Source organism: Oreochromis aureus, linkage group 4 (genome assembly GCF_013358895.1).
Source record: "Oreochromis aureus strain Israel breed Guangdong linkage group 4, ZZ_aureus, whole genome shotgun sequence".
Lineage (NCBI taxonomy): Eukaryota > Metazoa > Chordata > Actinopteri > Cichliformes > Cichlidae > Oreochromis > Oreochromis aureus.
The window spans coordinates 3,594,770-3,610,660 of record NC_052945.1 but is presented as its reverse complement, the minus strand read 5'-3'; the positions used below and the strand labels follow the sequence as shown (position 1 = coordinate 3,610,660).

Here is a 15,891-nt window from a genome sequence, read left to right as displayed (position 1 = left end):
TTTTTTATTTTATCCTTTTCCACAATTAACCCAATCTGTTACGGCCAAAAGAATTAGAAACTCCGAGGATGAGCAGCACTTCTGAACGGAAAATTTTACAAGAAGAGCTTAGAAGTGAAGTCTGTCGGAGACAAAGACGTGCGAGTTATAATCAGGAGAGGGGTGGAGGGAGATTTAATATTATTTCAGATTATAACACAATGTGGAAACAATTATAAGATCTCGTTCTGGTCATTCTGCATCTTGTAAACTCCGACCCTCCTGTTTGTCTGATAAGTTATGGCTGTAGGAGTTTGCATGTTCTCCGTGTTTGCGTGGGTTCTGTTCAGGTACTCCGGCTTCCTCCCACAGTCCAAAGACATGCAGTTAGTGGAGATAGCTTAATTAGTGACTCTAAATTGCCCATAGGTGTGAATGTGAGTGCAAATGGTTGTCTGTCTCTATGTGTTAGACCTGCAACAGACTGGCGACCTGTCCAGGGTGCAGCCTGCCTCTTGTCCTAAGACAGCTGGGATAGGCTCCACCCCCCCAGCGACCCTGAAAAGGAAAAGCGGAAGAGAATGGATGCTTGGAAGTTATGGCTGTATCTAATATCCAATATCTGAGGTCTTAATTAACCCAAACTTCAATGGTAATATGTCAGAATGTGTCCTGGCAGTGTGGATACAACACACTAATGTTGACTTAAATTAACACGATGAACATGAATTTGCCAAAATGATAGTTTACGGGTGAAAAAACCGTGTCGAGCTTCAAATGCGCACCAAGCCAAAGGAGTGAAAAACGTTCACATATGTAGAAACATTTTCTTTCTCTAATTCTGTAAATGCATGAAGTAGAAGCACAAAGAGAAGAACTGCAAAGGAAATAAAACAAGTTCTGGATGTTTTCTGGAACAAAGTTGCAAAGAAAACTGCAGAAATAACATTTAAACCTTTGTGGGAGACTTTCCTGTTTTGACTCTTGGTAAGACAGTTAGAGCCCATCTGTGACACTGTAACTCTGGTTATTCATATTATTTATAACACACCAAGTTAACGCCGCTGGTTCCTAATTGGAGTCAGAGCAGTGACATCAGTTGAAAATCCGTCTGCTTCATTATCTAACACAACGAAAACAAAGCTCCGCGACCAAAGAGCCTCGATGATCGCTCCTTCACAGCATTTTTCACTGGAAACAAAATCGAACCGATGATGAATCGCTCTCTTCTCTCTCTCTGCGTTTGCCTGGTGCCAAGGCGCTCAGGATTTAGAACCACTACTGGTGTCCATCTGCACACCGGATTTAAAATGTGGCTACGCTGTGACCCGTCTGTTGTCCGAGGCCTCTGGAGACGGAGGGAGAAGAGGACACGGTGCCAGGAAACGCTCGCTCACTCTGACAGGCAAACGTGTACACTCGTGCTGCTTTTCTCGAGACTAAAGCTCTTTATCGGGACGTACGAATCATTCACGCAGCTCGTGAAGAAGAGCGTTCTCCCCGTGTGCTGACGGGAATAAAAACAAATTCTGATCAATGAAATGAAGCGTTTAAGGCCATCTTAGCTGAACTGAGGGTGTTTGTATTACAGTATCTGAGCTGCTGGTGTTTGTCTTTGTGTTATGATCTAATTTCAGATTACATTTTGGGGGATCAAAAAGTGTATTTGCAGACGTGCAGATTAGTGTTATCAGCAGGAACAGTGTGACCTGTGAAAAATGAGGATGTACATGAGAGAATCTGTGTTGTGGACAATCCTGCCTGTTGGTTTAAGGCAGCTTACCGGGCGTCTGTTGCAGCCAAATCCATTTTTATTCACCCTGTGGATTATACGACTGCTTGGCAAGGCTGCCCTCGTGCAACTAAAGCCAGCAGGACTCGTGCAGGTGGACGTCCTGAATATAGAGCACGGAAAGTAGAGGGAAACTGCCGACGCCTTGCAAGTAAAAGCAATTTGTCACCAATGCTTTGCTTTGTTTTTGTCCAAAGGGCAAAGCTTTGGGTGCAAAATCCAGACAGACGGGATTTGAGTGGCGTGAGCTGCCTGTGGAGGGCGCTGACACACCGGCGATGAGAGCAGCTGTCTGGAGAGGTGCTGAGGACACACTTCTCAGTCTCTGCATGTGTGTGTGAAGTCTCGGGGCAGGTGCTAACAATTGACGCTCGCCTGCAGAGAAAGTCCTCAAACAGACCCGAGAGCCTGTCACAGCACACAGAGAATAAAGGACGTCGGTAGACGGTGCACAGCCTGAATGTGAAACATTAAAGGCTTCTTAGATTTCATGTGCTTTTGTGACATTACACTGCAGAGTAATGCACCTTACAGACCTCCAAAGCTCTCACAGCTTTAAATAAAAGTCAGTTCAAAGAATAAATGCAAGTTTAGCTTTTATATGCGTTACATACGTCGCTACTCAAGGTTCACAGAATATTATTTAATTCAGGATCGTTTTCAACGTGGTGGGCCAACAGTGCTTCCACAACCCGGCGCCCTCTTCTATATGTTTTTAATGGATTAACTAAAGGCTGTGCGTTTCAGAGGAAGGGGGCGGGGCCTAAAATTACTAATTTCAGAGAGGTGAAGAAGTGAGGGGCCACAGCAAAGGCAGGTTTCACATAAATACACTTTGTTTAACAGGTGACTCATGCAAAGCTTCTCTAGCTGAGTCAAGACTTTGAATATGGAGCTGCAAAGGAGCAGATGGGTCCACTTTAGAGGTAAGCACGCGGAAGATAGCAAAACCAGGCTAGCTGAGGTCGGCTAATCAAAGAATCCGAACACTGGAGGTTAAACACGTTCAGGGGAGGTATGGACATTCATTTGAAAAGATGTAAAGTTAATACATCCACCTGTGTGCACAGAAATACAAACACCTGTGTGACACTGCTGTGTGTCTGCTATCAGGACATTCTGTGTGCTTAGAAGAGAAAAGGTTTGCTCACACTGTAAGCTGCTTCAGCTCTGTGCAGTCAGTGTCCAGCCAAGTTCAGCTGCAGGTAACAGATATGTGAGCGCGTGAATTCGTTTATCAGACACGCTCCATAAACATGCAGCAGGAAGTCATTTTCTGCATACTGCATAGATTTTTGTTTCCCGTTGTTTGGTGGCGAGTGGCCTGAGCAGTGATGTTGACCTGTTTACAGTTATTGCATCATCCATCAGGTAACTGGTCTCAGCTTGGCACGAGCTTCCGGGGAGAACAGACGCTTAATGGCTTGACAGGTTGCGTCCGGGCTCTCCGTCCCAGAGTGAAGCGCCGCTGGCTGCTGGACGGAAACGCCAAACAGCCTCGGGACACCCAGCGGACTTTCAGAGCAGCTCGTCGTGCCAGCTGAGGCTGCAGGAGTCACGCCACTGGCTGGTATAAAGAGCACAGACTCAAACGTAAATGGGTCTGGGACATCACTGTTAACAGCGCCGTTACAGAAAACGTTTTCATTCAGGATTCTTATAAAGAACCAGTTAATCCATCAGTATTAATATGGACCAAAACTCATGTGTCAGTATTTTTAGGCTGACAGTTACTATCATTATCACGGCATTTTTTACAAAAGCAACGGCTGAGATGCGATAAGGCTTTTTATTAAGAGACTGACTGCAAATATGTTAGCTAGACTAAGTGGGGAATGATGGAGGATACAGGGGGGCTCTTGGGTTGATTTTTGGATTTTTCACCCTCAACAGACTTCCAAGTAAGACCGATGTGTTCGGCACAGGACATGAGGACACTGAGGCATGTGTCCTGTATATGAAGTGATGCAGCTCGAGCTGAACACTTGAACCGTTTGGATCCCAAATACCGGTGCTGCGATTTTTGGAAGCAATTTAAATTTCAGGGGAAAATCAGATAAAACCTTTAATTCACTGCATGTGGTTTTACTGGAGAGAAGCACTCACTGCAACTGACCACAAATAATCACATCCATGCATCCATCTTCTTAACTGCTTGTCCAGCTGAGATCACAGCGGGACTATGGCCACATAATGCCTCTACAAAGGAAGCAGCACGTAGTCAGTAACATTACATCATGTAAAGACTGGTGATGCAGCAGGTATACGCTACACTGAGAAAGTTTAGCTTGTTTTAAATCACTGCTGACGGCAAAGACACAAAAGTAAATAAGAAATTATCGTTCTTTGGAAAAATAATTACAATTTATTGACAGTGTTAATATTTGCTTGTTAGTATGTGTGTCCTGTCACCAGAAGCAGCTATAAATGTGAAGAAAGTGTCGAGAGGTTCCCTCGCCACAGAGAAACCCGGGTGTTGGGGTGTAAGGGGAGCTGGTGTTGGTCACAGGTGGGATAAATGTGCGCCCCCTCTTGGGATCCACAGCAGCCGAGTGTGGCCTTTTACCTTCTGCCTTGCTCTTTGTCCTCGCCTCACACTCATCTGAAAATATCTCCGAGCGGTGCCAGGAAGAAAAGCAGAGGCTCTGTTTGTAAATGCCACGGTGACGCCCGAGATGACGTTTGGTTTGTGAGGAAATATTATTTTGGGTCAGCTGTGATTCGCTGCCATATTGTCCGGTGAAGCAGGAAGGCCAGGCCACAGAGAAAGAGCATATGTCTGCCTTTCCCTCTGCTGCTGCCCCGACATGTGTTACTTCCTCCTCGCTCAGCCCACCTGCTTGGCCAAAGCCTTACACACGAATGCCAGCCTACAGCAACAGAATGTGTCAGCCTGAACAGATCAGGCTCATCAAAGCCAGAGTTCACTGAAGTCATTTGAACTGATGCTCTGAAATCAGATCCTTTTTTTATGCTTCCAAATTTCTCAGAAAATCCGTTGTTTGGTATAAAAGACTGACACAGCATCTGTGCCTGAAGAGCGAAGCCAAAGTGGAAGCACCTTAACCTGCATGCTTCTGAATAGCCAGCAGGTGCACAGCGCTCAGCTCTCCTCGTCTGACCTCAGTAAACACTTTCGATTCGGTAAATCATCGTCATTATTAGAGTCAGAAATCACTGTTTGGCCAATGGCAATTCAGAAAATAGCTCAGTTAGAGGTTTAAAAAGGAGACTTCACCAACCAGTGGGTGGAATATCTGGAAATTTCAGTTCAATTTTATGTAAACAAAGCACCAAATCACAGCAACAATCGCCTCAAGGTGCTTTATATTGTAAGGTAAAGACCTTACAATAACACAGAGAAACCCCAACAGTCAGATGAGCCTCTGTGAACAAGCACGGATAAGGAAAGAACCGACGGTTGAGTAAGATGATGAGCCAAAAATGTGAAAATATGAGGCAACTTGAATTTTTACAGTAACAAAATAAAGTACTGGAGCGTGGATGATGAGCCACACGCACAGTCCAAGTGTACAAACCTTGAGTTCAAGTTGCTGACATTCAAATTTATCTGAGATTTTCATATCACCTATGATATGAATATCAAAATCCTACGTGGCAAACTTGGACCTGCCGCCCACCCACCTGGCGGGCTGACAGTGATACCCCATCAGGCCGAGGGGTTAAAACCAAAGGACTCATGTTTATTTTTTGTGCTTTCTCTGCTGAGCAATCATGAAAGCTCTGATTATACTGCAAATTTAAGAAAGTCTCAGGTTTGTTTTCAGTTTCTAATAAATTGGTGGAGAAAAGAGAAACTAAAAATAAACAAATAAAAGGTGTACCTGCGTCGGGCAGGTAACTCTTCCTGCTCAACAACAACAACCCAACACCTGATTGTTGCTTTACAGTCCCATCTGTTCGCCTTATTGATCAAATATCAGTGGAGGAAAGCCTGTGAGCTCTTGATTACAAACTGGGGATTCGTGGATATTTATTATCGTCCGGTGATCGATCGGGGTCACGCGCCCAGCCTCCAGCATCGTACGCAGAGAAACAAACACGGCCTCGCCGGCACATCTCTCAGTGCAGCCCTGACAGGCTCATAAAATCCGACTGATGTCCTTCTGCCCGAGAAAAAGGATTCATTTTTCCAAGGATTCATCCACAAGGGAAGAAATTAAGATTAATGGCTTGTGCGCGCCACAGCAGTTTGCAGTTGCCTTTGTGATGGAGATTGTTTGCAGCTCGGCAATGTAATATATGCAAATGTGACCTGGAAGTGTGTAAACGGGTGTCATCAAAATGATTCTGAGCTCATTCACAGTCAGCTCGGGACTGAGAAAGTGGAGTGCAGGGTGAGGCACTAAAATATTTAAACAAAGGGCAAAGTGCAGCGCAGTTCACAGGTGAGAGTGTTTCTGAGCAGCAATTTCATGTGCAAATCAGCAGGTGCATTTCTCCTCTCTGAACTCTAGGGGGGGCTGGTGTCCTGATCAAATCAGTAAAGTGGAGCTAAAACAGCTTCAGGCGGCGTGTTTGTGGTGCGTTGGAGACGAGTATGAGTCACCTGCAGACAGCCTGCGCCGGTCTGTTAAAGTCAAGTTTGTCTCGGTGCCGTTTCATGTCCAGAACACCAGCGTGACCTTTCAAAGATTTCTACTTTACAGTTCCTGCAGACTCGACACAACAACACTGAGCCTCTGAGGTCAGAGGAGTGAAAGAAGCAGCCAAGACCATGTTTGCTGGGAGACGGCCAAGGTCAACCAAGGTCAAAGCTGCAGCTGTATTTTCACATCAGCTGTGGAATCATATCAAACGTGCAAAAATCATTTCATAACAGCAATGATCAATTTCAACAAGCTGCCCACGGGGAGCACCGGGACATTTCCCAGTGTGCCGAGGGTCATTTTAGCATTTTACTGTGAGCATTACAGCGAGCATCAGGAGGGGAACGTAACTCTCCGAGCGCGTGCATCAGGCGCTCCTCCCTCCCTCGCCAACAGACTCTCGCCTCAGCGTCCACAGCCTGCAGATGCTCGCCTCAAAGAGACACAGATTCTCACGTGCAGCCATCCCCTCAGTTTGCGTGTCTCTCAGCACAGTGTCGACCTGCTGCTCTGCAGGGACGGAGTAAAAACGCTGAAAAGTAAAGACCGAGTCAATCAGCGTGTGCGCAGGTTCTCTCCGGACAGCCCCGTCTGAACACATGCATGTGAGGTTAGCTGGTGATTCTTAGCTGCCTGTGAGTATTTCTACAGCGCTGCCCCGTGATAGGTTGGCAACCTGTCGAGGCTGACCCTGCCTTTCGCTCAGTGACGGCTGAGACAGGCTCCAACCTCACTGCGACCCTGCACTAGATAAGCAAAAGAGAACGGATGGATGGAAAATATATCTAACTTTACAAGAGACAAGATATAAAAATATAAATGTATTTCCAAACAACAGCACTGTGAAAAATGTATCGTTCAAAGAAAGGTAGGAGGCACGACTTCCAGCTCAAAGACAGACAAAACTAACTTTTTTTCTCGCACCTCAAAGTCATATGAATTTGCAAAAAGTACAATTTAAATAATAAATACATTACAAACATATTTCCAAAGGATGTTTTTTTTTATCTGGTTGTTAAAAGGATATGAAAAAAGGAGGCATATTTAAAGTATATACTGAGCGAAACATCACAGTTTCCCACACATCAAACAGGAACGTTAACAGCAAGTATGTTTGGGATTTATTTTAGCACTCTATTTATTTAATTAATTTTCTTAAAGTTTGTTTTCTGCGTATGGTTTTGCTCCTCCCGTCTCAGTCCAACAGCTGGCTCGGCCCAGTTGCTGTTGTGGTCTGAGATGTTATTCTCGATAGAAGATCTCGTCCTTCAAGGTTCAAGGTTCTTTATTTGTCACATGCATAGTTATACAAGTATAACACACAGTGAAATGTATCTATCCGAGGATAGAAGCTCTTCTTGAGTCTCTCTGTCCTTGCCCGGATGATGCGGAACCTTCTACCAGATTGTAGAAGTTGGAACAGTTTGTTGCCAGGATGGGACGGGTCCTTCAGTATCTGCGTTGCTCTAGTCCGGCATCTCCTGGTGTAGGTGTCCTGAAGTGGGGGGAGAGCAATCCTGCAGCAGCGTTCTGCTGTACGGATCACTCTCTGGAGAGCTTTTTGGTCCTGCGGTTATTCTGCTCCAGTCATGAACCTAAAGGTTACTCTAATCAGAAGCTGAAGCATGAAGTGTGTGAAGAACCGGTTCACTGAGCTGAACAAGGACTACAGTCGGGCGCTGCAGTCCAAGAGGACCGGGTGCGAGCCTGTTCGCAAGAGGCGTACAGACGAGGCAGCTGATTGTATCACTGAGTACAAAAAAGTACTCGGCAAACAAAATACTTGCAGGAGTAACTTGTAATGGTTTTATTTACACATCCAGTGGTTCTGACATGCACCACTTCAGGAGGCAGAAAAGAAATTGACTTAAAGATTCACATCAGCATCAAAGTTACAGGTTAAAATCACGTTCATGCACCTTAGTTTCTCCTCGTAATTTTTAACATGGTTGTCTCCACCAGTGGGACTCGCCCCACAGTTTGAGAACCATTGCTACAAAGCATGCTTTACATCCAGAAATGTGGCTAAACCTTACATTATTCTGGGATTCAGAGGGTCCAGTTCAACGGTGTTCCCGTGTGGAAAGTGCGTCTCCATAAAGAAACGTTTTCTGTGTGGAAAACCCACACGAAGCCCTGGCTTCATCCAGGATGAAGCTGAATTTGTGTAAACTGTGGCAGCAGCAGATTACTGCTTCTGTAATGCCGAGGTGTCCACACACTTTGGCTTTGTTATACATACTGAGCAGGACAAATGTGTTAGTGCTCCCTGGTGGATAAAGCACATTATAACAACGCTGCGTATAAATTACCTCAAACAAATGGAAATTTCTGTACAGTACTACACTACTGGTGTGTGTGTGTGTGTGTGTGTGTGTGTGTGTGTGTGTGTGTGTGTGTGTGTGTGTGTGTGTGTGTGTGTGTTCATAGCCTATCTTAGATGGAGTAAAATGAGCCAGGCTCTGATCTGTACTTGAACATTGCACAACATTTATGTTAGAGTGTATATAAAAATGTAAATGTGCACACACTGCCATCGATGCGTTCTCTGTGTGCTCTGATAAAAAGCTTATAGTTTAAGGGACGAGCACATTCCTGATGGGAAGGAAACGGTGAGCACTGACTCCGCCTGTCCCAGAGAATATTTCAAGGGCAAACCTGTTGATGTGATCTGCGGCAGGGCAGACAAGAGGCAAGACGGGGAGCGAGCGAGCGGGTGGAAAGGCAAAAAATAAAAATGAATGAGTTGACAAACGAATGGGTCCCAGGGAAGCGTGAGGAGAGATGATGCATTAATCTGTGATGGTTGAAAAAGGGGGATGTTGTAGAGTTGTAGGGCAGCCAGTACTCAAAGAGCAGAGGGAGGGAAATAAACGGGAGGGGTGGAGGGAAGGAAAGAGAGAGACGGGAGGGAGAGCGAGAGGATAAATCCTTACTACATAATGATTAGAGCTCACAAGCCCTTCCTGTGACATGGAGTGTAGGAGTCAGGATTACAGCCGGCCAGAGAAGCCAGAGTGAGAGCTCTGCTGATGGGCGAAGGAGGGGCACAGGTAGGAACTGCCCAAAAAAGAAAAAAACCAATAAGGCATACAGGACAACAAGTGCAGCCAACTGGAGGCTAGAGCAAACAAGGTGCGCTTGGAGAAAGGTCACGAGGAAGATCCAAGAATTTCCAAACTTCAGCAGCTGCCTCGCATCTGCATCCCTGTTCCGGCCATCTGTCGCCGGCCGCTGACGGCCTCGTCCCGGGCAGCTGGATCATTTCTCAGAGTCTTATTTTGATGGAGTGGCCGCAAAAGTACCGCTCGTACCAGAGGAGGACGAAGGAAGGAGGCTGGGAAATTAAGAGAAGGGTCACCCTGCAGGACCTGCGATAGATGGGGACACACGATGCGGACAGGTGTCAGAGATGGAGTAGATCTGCGTCTTCACAAACCGGGCAGTGACGATCAAGGACGCGGGTGACGAGCTGAAGGTTGAGGATTTCTTTTGGCGTAAGTTTCTGGCAGCTTTTTTAGTTTTTTCTTCTTCCCAGAGTCTCACTTTCCAGCCAAGAGAGGAATTATCTTTCCCCCAGAGGTGCGCGGTTGGTGAAGACTTTAAAAAGGCTACTGCTTCACACACAGATATGCACACTTGCGGGTTTCTCCTAAATTCTTCCTCAGTTTCTCCTCCTGGGACACATTACCTGAAAACAGCCTTCTGAGGTGTCCCTGTCAACAAGTTGGAAAACTAAACCAAAAGCGCATCCGTGGACGGCCGCGATTATATCAACTTGCTTCTCCTTTTCCTCCTCTGGCACCTGTTCACCTTGATCTCCCTCCGTCACTCCATCTATCCTCCTCCTCCTCCTGCTCCTCTTCTTCCCTCCCCCCCTCCCTTTTACCAGCGAGTGATAATGTGACCTTCTGCCAAAGTGCTGGAAACCATGCCACCGTCGCAGCGGGCTCCTCTGTTGCTGCTACTGAAATAGACTCAAACAAGTGCAGGGAGAGGAAGAGCGAAAGGGGGAGGGAGATACGAAGGAGGGAGGAGGAGGAGAAGGCGAGGGCCAAAGGGGAGAGAAAGGAGAGGAGGAGAAGGAGGGAAAAAAAGAAAACCGGGAACAGGACAGCTGAAGCTGCACACACGGGATGAGTGGTGACGAGCCAGGGCTGGATGTGGATTGCCAACACAGGTAAGATCACCTCCGTCGATCGCATTATTTAAGCACCAGCGTGCTCTGATCAGCTTACAGTTACTCCTGGTTAAGTATGGAAATGCTTTCTGCTTCTTTGGAGTAGTTTTGTCTGTAGTTTCGTTGAGCAGAGTTTCCTCCTCCTGCTTTCTGCTTTGGGTCAATAGCAGAATTATCAGAGCGCAGAGGAGATCAGATCAGAGGTGGTACTCGACAGCATCCTTGTCAGAGGGATCAGACGCCACGCTGCGCGGGGCTTTTTTCGCCTGTTGTAGGTGCCAGTAACTGTTGCTTTAACTCACCGAGCGGCTGGGAGGGGGGGGATTAAGCAGAGTGGATCGATGCGTCATTGTAAACAGTTAGAGCAGCTGAGAGGGCCTTTTGATACATGCCCGCCGGACTTGAGATACCGCTGCTGCAGGGGAAATTGAACTGCCACTGGAGAGTGACTTTACAGGATGTGAGAAAATGTGTGCTTGCTCCAATTACCAAAGGATTCGTTCTAGCGTTTTGGCTCCAGGAGGACGCGGCGCTTTCGAATCAAATCTTGTGGCACGAAATTAGAGATTAATTTAGAGACTAAGAAGAAGTTAATTTGTCCCACTCAAACCAATAAATACAAGGAAAACAATGCTGCTGATAAAACAAACATGACACAAACTATATTTTCTCTGACATATGCCCAGGATCACTAACACCATCAGCTCCACAATGTAATGGTGTCAAGACGCATGTCTGCAGTAGGAACTCAACACACAGGCAGGAATCCATCCATAACAAACGGCCACATTATCCATACCTGAGTGAATAACTGACGGACATCTCTTTATCTCAGAGCAACAGATTCTTCTGTCACAGGCCTTAAACACGACTGAAGTCATTTTATTTTAATGCGTGGACAGAAACTGAATTAAAAAGGGGCTTTAACGATGAAGAGGTCAGAGAACGGGAGGCGTTCTTGTGTGAGACCAGTTTAAATGAGAGGCGACGGTGAGGCGAGGAATCCGCGCCGAGCTGGATACGACTTCTTTGAGAGCCGAGGCTGCTGCTGTCCGGACACCACAGTCACTGCCAGCAGAATACAGCCACGAAGGACGGCTGGTGACACAGACTGACTTTAATCTGTTCATGGCTCTAACTCGTTTTTAAGGCTCACCCAGATTATTAAACGCCTACAGAAACCTGTGGAACACTGTTTCCTGTACAGGGGGCACAGTGCCAGACTCAGACTACAGCATGTGTATGTCTGTGTCAGAAATGTGACCAAGACACTTTCACTGTATGCATAATGTGATCAGGAATTACGAAAGGAACATTACGCTGAATTAGATAAGACTTGAAAACAGAGGATGAGGTCACATAAACTCATCGGGAAAGGTTTTAATGAGCTTATAGATCACGGGAACAAAAGCCTGTTTTTTCCATAGACTTCTATGCAATCCAAGCCAGAGGAGACGCCCTCTGCTGGTTGCCACAAGGAATGCACATTTAAGGCACTTCCCCACTGGCTTCACTTTTCAGACCTGGAAATGATGCCTGTCGTTTAAATGCACACACAGCCACACACGTCCAGACCAGAAAATATACTAATTTAAGAATTCTGGCTTCTAAAATTCTAAAATTAACCAGTTTAATAGGGATTACATAAGAAGTGGGCATAATTTCCACTTTGGCACGCAGTTACTTTGGTTTGAGATCCATTAGGAAGAAAATGAGTCTGCTTTATGTCCCTTTTCATAGTTTGCAGATGTCCTCTTATTTATCAGGCTCTTAATTTGGGTCTTATGTTTCCTCGTGGGCTTTTATGCATTTAAAGAGGTTTCATTTACGCTGCCTATAGAAGTATAGGCAGTGTAAATGATTCATTTATTTTCAATCATCTATCAAACCTAAGATTCGTGCGATGTTGAAGTGAGGATGAAACTTCTTCGGTTAATCGTGGTTATTTGTTGTAAAATCGCGGGTCCACAGGTGGAGGTAAAGTCTGTTTTTCCTGCAGTGAGAGCAGAGTGGGAGCAGGGGGTGGTGAGAGTGTGTGACAGTGCAGCAGCAGTTAGGCAGGTGAAAAATGGCTGTTCATTATGTTATACCAACCATATCCCAGTTTCAGTAATTGGGTGCGTGCATGTGAGTTCAATACAGACAGCCTGTACGTACATGCGCACCAGAAACCAACCGGAGGATCCTCAGCCCGTCGCACAACATGATGCAATCTCACTACATCACACACGCACGCCTGCCCTTCCACACACGTGAGGACCTTGACTAACTCAATAAATGGTTACGAGGGTTTTTACTATAATCGTCCCTCTGCCAGCTGCACCAAAAACATGCTAAGCAGCAAATAGTCTGACTTATTAAACACTATCAGTTACAGGTTGTCAGGGAGGATCAGCCTTCATGTTAGCAGACACTGAGCAAACCTTTCAGCAGCACTGAGCAGCTGTAATGACTTCAAACATTACAGGGAAGGTTCTTATAGGAAGAGCTGTTACTCATAATTGTATTAGGGTCCATTACAAAGCTCTGCAGCTAAAGTGGACCTATTGTGCTTTTTATTTTCTGTAGTACATCTATAAGCTGTTACAGTGATGGGTGCTCACATTAGCTTCAAATACTGAGGTCACTGTATGTAAAAGCAATCCCTGTGAGCCAAAAGCTCAGACTTCAGGCTGCGGTGAGTGATGTCATAGAGAGGGGGTATCCTTCTGTGGTCATGTAAGGCACACAGAGGGTAACAGCTGGCAAAATCATTTTGTAATTGTGAATCATGCAAAGCCTTTCTAGAAGAGTCTAAGACTGAAGGAAATGCAAAGTTCATTTTTACAGTTGTAAAGTGTTTGCAGCCAAATTGGCGTCTTCCAAGTAAACTTTTGACCACTAGAGCAACATAGCAGCAACCAAAGAAAGATGCTGGTGTCAGAAACCAATTGTGGAATCCACACATTTTCCAGGGGTTATCGTGGGGTCAACAGCTGCTTTCCAGTCCTGTGTGAAAGAGGCTTTAGCAACCGAGTAAGGAGAGGCCCGGCCAGCTGCACTTAAGTGTGTGAAGCAGTTGATTATCAGAGCAATCAGCTGATAAAACATCAACCAGTGAGTGAACAAATCTCTTCCACTGCGCTGATGCTGTGCCTGGACCAGTCTGACTATGGTAATTAAAATGGATGCAACATTGTTGCTCTTTTTTATAGTTGAAACAATATTAAAACAATGCAACTGAATCATCAGGAACGAATGCCGTCATCCTTCGCAGCGCTGGATCTCAGTGAGCGCTGAGACTGACAGCGAGAAAAGCAACAGCAGCTACACAAACAGCAGTTTAACAACCATTCCTGTAGCCTTGAGTTACTGAGCTCTTCAACTACAGAGCTAAATTATATCATGACGCAAGCCTCGCATGCTTGCAGCCTGCAGCCTGCGGGCAGACTGACAAACAACCTCCGGGTTGGTATCACACAGACACGGGCTGATTTGTCAGCTGTCCGGATCTCCCATCTCACGCTCAGAGCCGATCTGCTTAATCAAATGTTAAAGACACAAAACCTCACCCATCTTCACGTCTCTGCAAAGTGAGAGGCGAGGGAGGGGAGGAAGATGGGAAGAGGAGAATGATGATTGAGAGAGCAGACCAAAAAAAAAAAAAAAAGAAGACATAAAACAGAAACGCCAATCGGCTGGCCCGCACAGGGAACGGGTTGAAATGGAAATTGCTCTGATTGACGGCCGGTTACAAGCATCCCAGACAGTAAAACATTTACTGCAGGGGAGGGAAGGAGGGATATCAGATCAATCTATCCAAGGTCATCAGAGACGAGGGTAGATTTAACTCGGGCATCATCCCTAAACCCTTCTCTCGACAATGTCTAAAACCTGTACGGGTCACCGTTAAACGTTCAAACGCAGATCTGCGCTGCGACGCCGGGCGAGAAGAAGTTCTCAGGGCGCTCTCATAGTATACAGCCTGCGTGGTGAAACCTCAAACTACGGGCAGAATGAGGCTCGCAGGCTATGTTGCTCTCTTCTCGAGTTTATGGCTGCACTCACGGGCACAACAGAGACTCGGGGCCCATTTATATTCATGGCGCAGCGCCGCTTGCACCTCGTCTAACGTCCTGTCCCTGTTGAGAAGGAAAACTGACACGCCGTGGGGTTGGGAGGGTGGTGGTGGGGGGGTTTCTTTGCCTCTCCTTTCCTTGTCATTCTTCTGCCTCTTGTGGATACTGACATCAACCTGAGTGTTTGTGCATGTGTGACGCGTGTGGGTGCATGTGCGGTGTGTAGTACAGGAAACTGATTAAGCTAATCGCCTTCTATTCACAGCTGCGTGTGTCCCGCTTAATTTTTCACAATTATCCCTGAGCGGGTGACGCGGTGGGAGGGCGTCTCGATGAGGGATGATGACAGCGATAACCTTAGAAGGAGGGCCTGGAAAGTGAGGGAGGCCGTTGAGACGGCGTCCAAACAGAAAGCAGCGTGGCTTCACGTGCTGCATTTAAAGAAATCAGGCTGAAGCGTTTCCACTGCTGTCTAACAAAAAGTGACACGCAGCGTCCGGGTGGCTCGGCAGCTTGTGATGACGACGTGATTTGCCATGTGTCTCCTCCTCTTCTGTCCTTCTCGTCACTCTCAGTGTCACCTAACAAACAAACCCAAACTGCTCGACAGAGCAAAAAAGAAGTTCCCCCCAAAAAAGCACAACTCTTGACTTCCTGAGAGATAAAGAATTGTTTTTACTTTTCTGGAGGCTGTTTATTGTTGCAAAAATCAATACGTCATCTCCGGAGAAAACCATAAAAGCCAGAGTTGTTTATGACAGGCTCTGATTGCTTTCCATGGAGTGGTTTTACATGTTTGAGCTGCGATTAGAGGCACTGTACCTCTCACTACCTTTTCACCGATTCTGACAAATCGAAACCTCGTGCAGTCATCCACACAGCAAAAGAAAACCTCCATCTCTTTGTTGGCTTCCTTTGACGTTAAATTTCTCCCACGTATCCCTTCAAAAACCAATTAATAACACTTAGTGTCCTGCAGAGTGTTTTTGCAAAGCTGCAGTTCATTCTGTTTTTTGTGGATACTTGGTAAACATGACAGATGTTTCTTTGGAGTCCGAACCCGAGCAGAAAGTCAACATTGATGTGCTGAACGCAGCTCAGACTGGGTGATGATGCAGACGTGTGTCTGCTGGATGTCGAAGCAACAAACTGCTAAAATGTGTTGAACTTTCACAGCGTGCAACATGAGGAGACATCGAGGGCCAAACAAGTGTTTTTGTTATGTCCTGGTAGCTGATCCGAACCACGCAGGTTGAGAACATCTTCTGCAGG

General features: G+C 46.1%; 1 protein-coding gene and 1 long non-coding RNA gene across 2 annotated transcripts in view; one reads left to right on the top strand and one right to left on the bottom strand.

Annotated features, from left to right (window-relative positions):
* The window catches only part of LOC116314300, a 112,297-nt gene that overhangs the window by 27,694 nt on the left and 68,712 nt on the right, over positions 1–15,891 (bottom strand). The gene's annotated exons all lie outside the window — the stretch shown is intronic.
* Positions 10,472–15,891, top strand: part of grin2ca (glutamate receptor, ionotropic, N-methyl D-aspartate 2Ca) — a 70,450-nt gene continuing 65,030 nt past the window's right edge. Inside the window, exon 1 of the mRNA XM_039611445.1 lies at positions 10,472–10,561. The gene's annotated coding sequence lies outside the window, so the exon portion shown is untranslated. The remainder of the gene's footprint in view (positions 10,562–15,891) is intronic.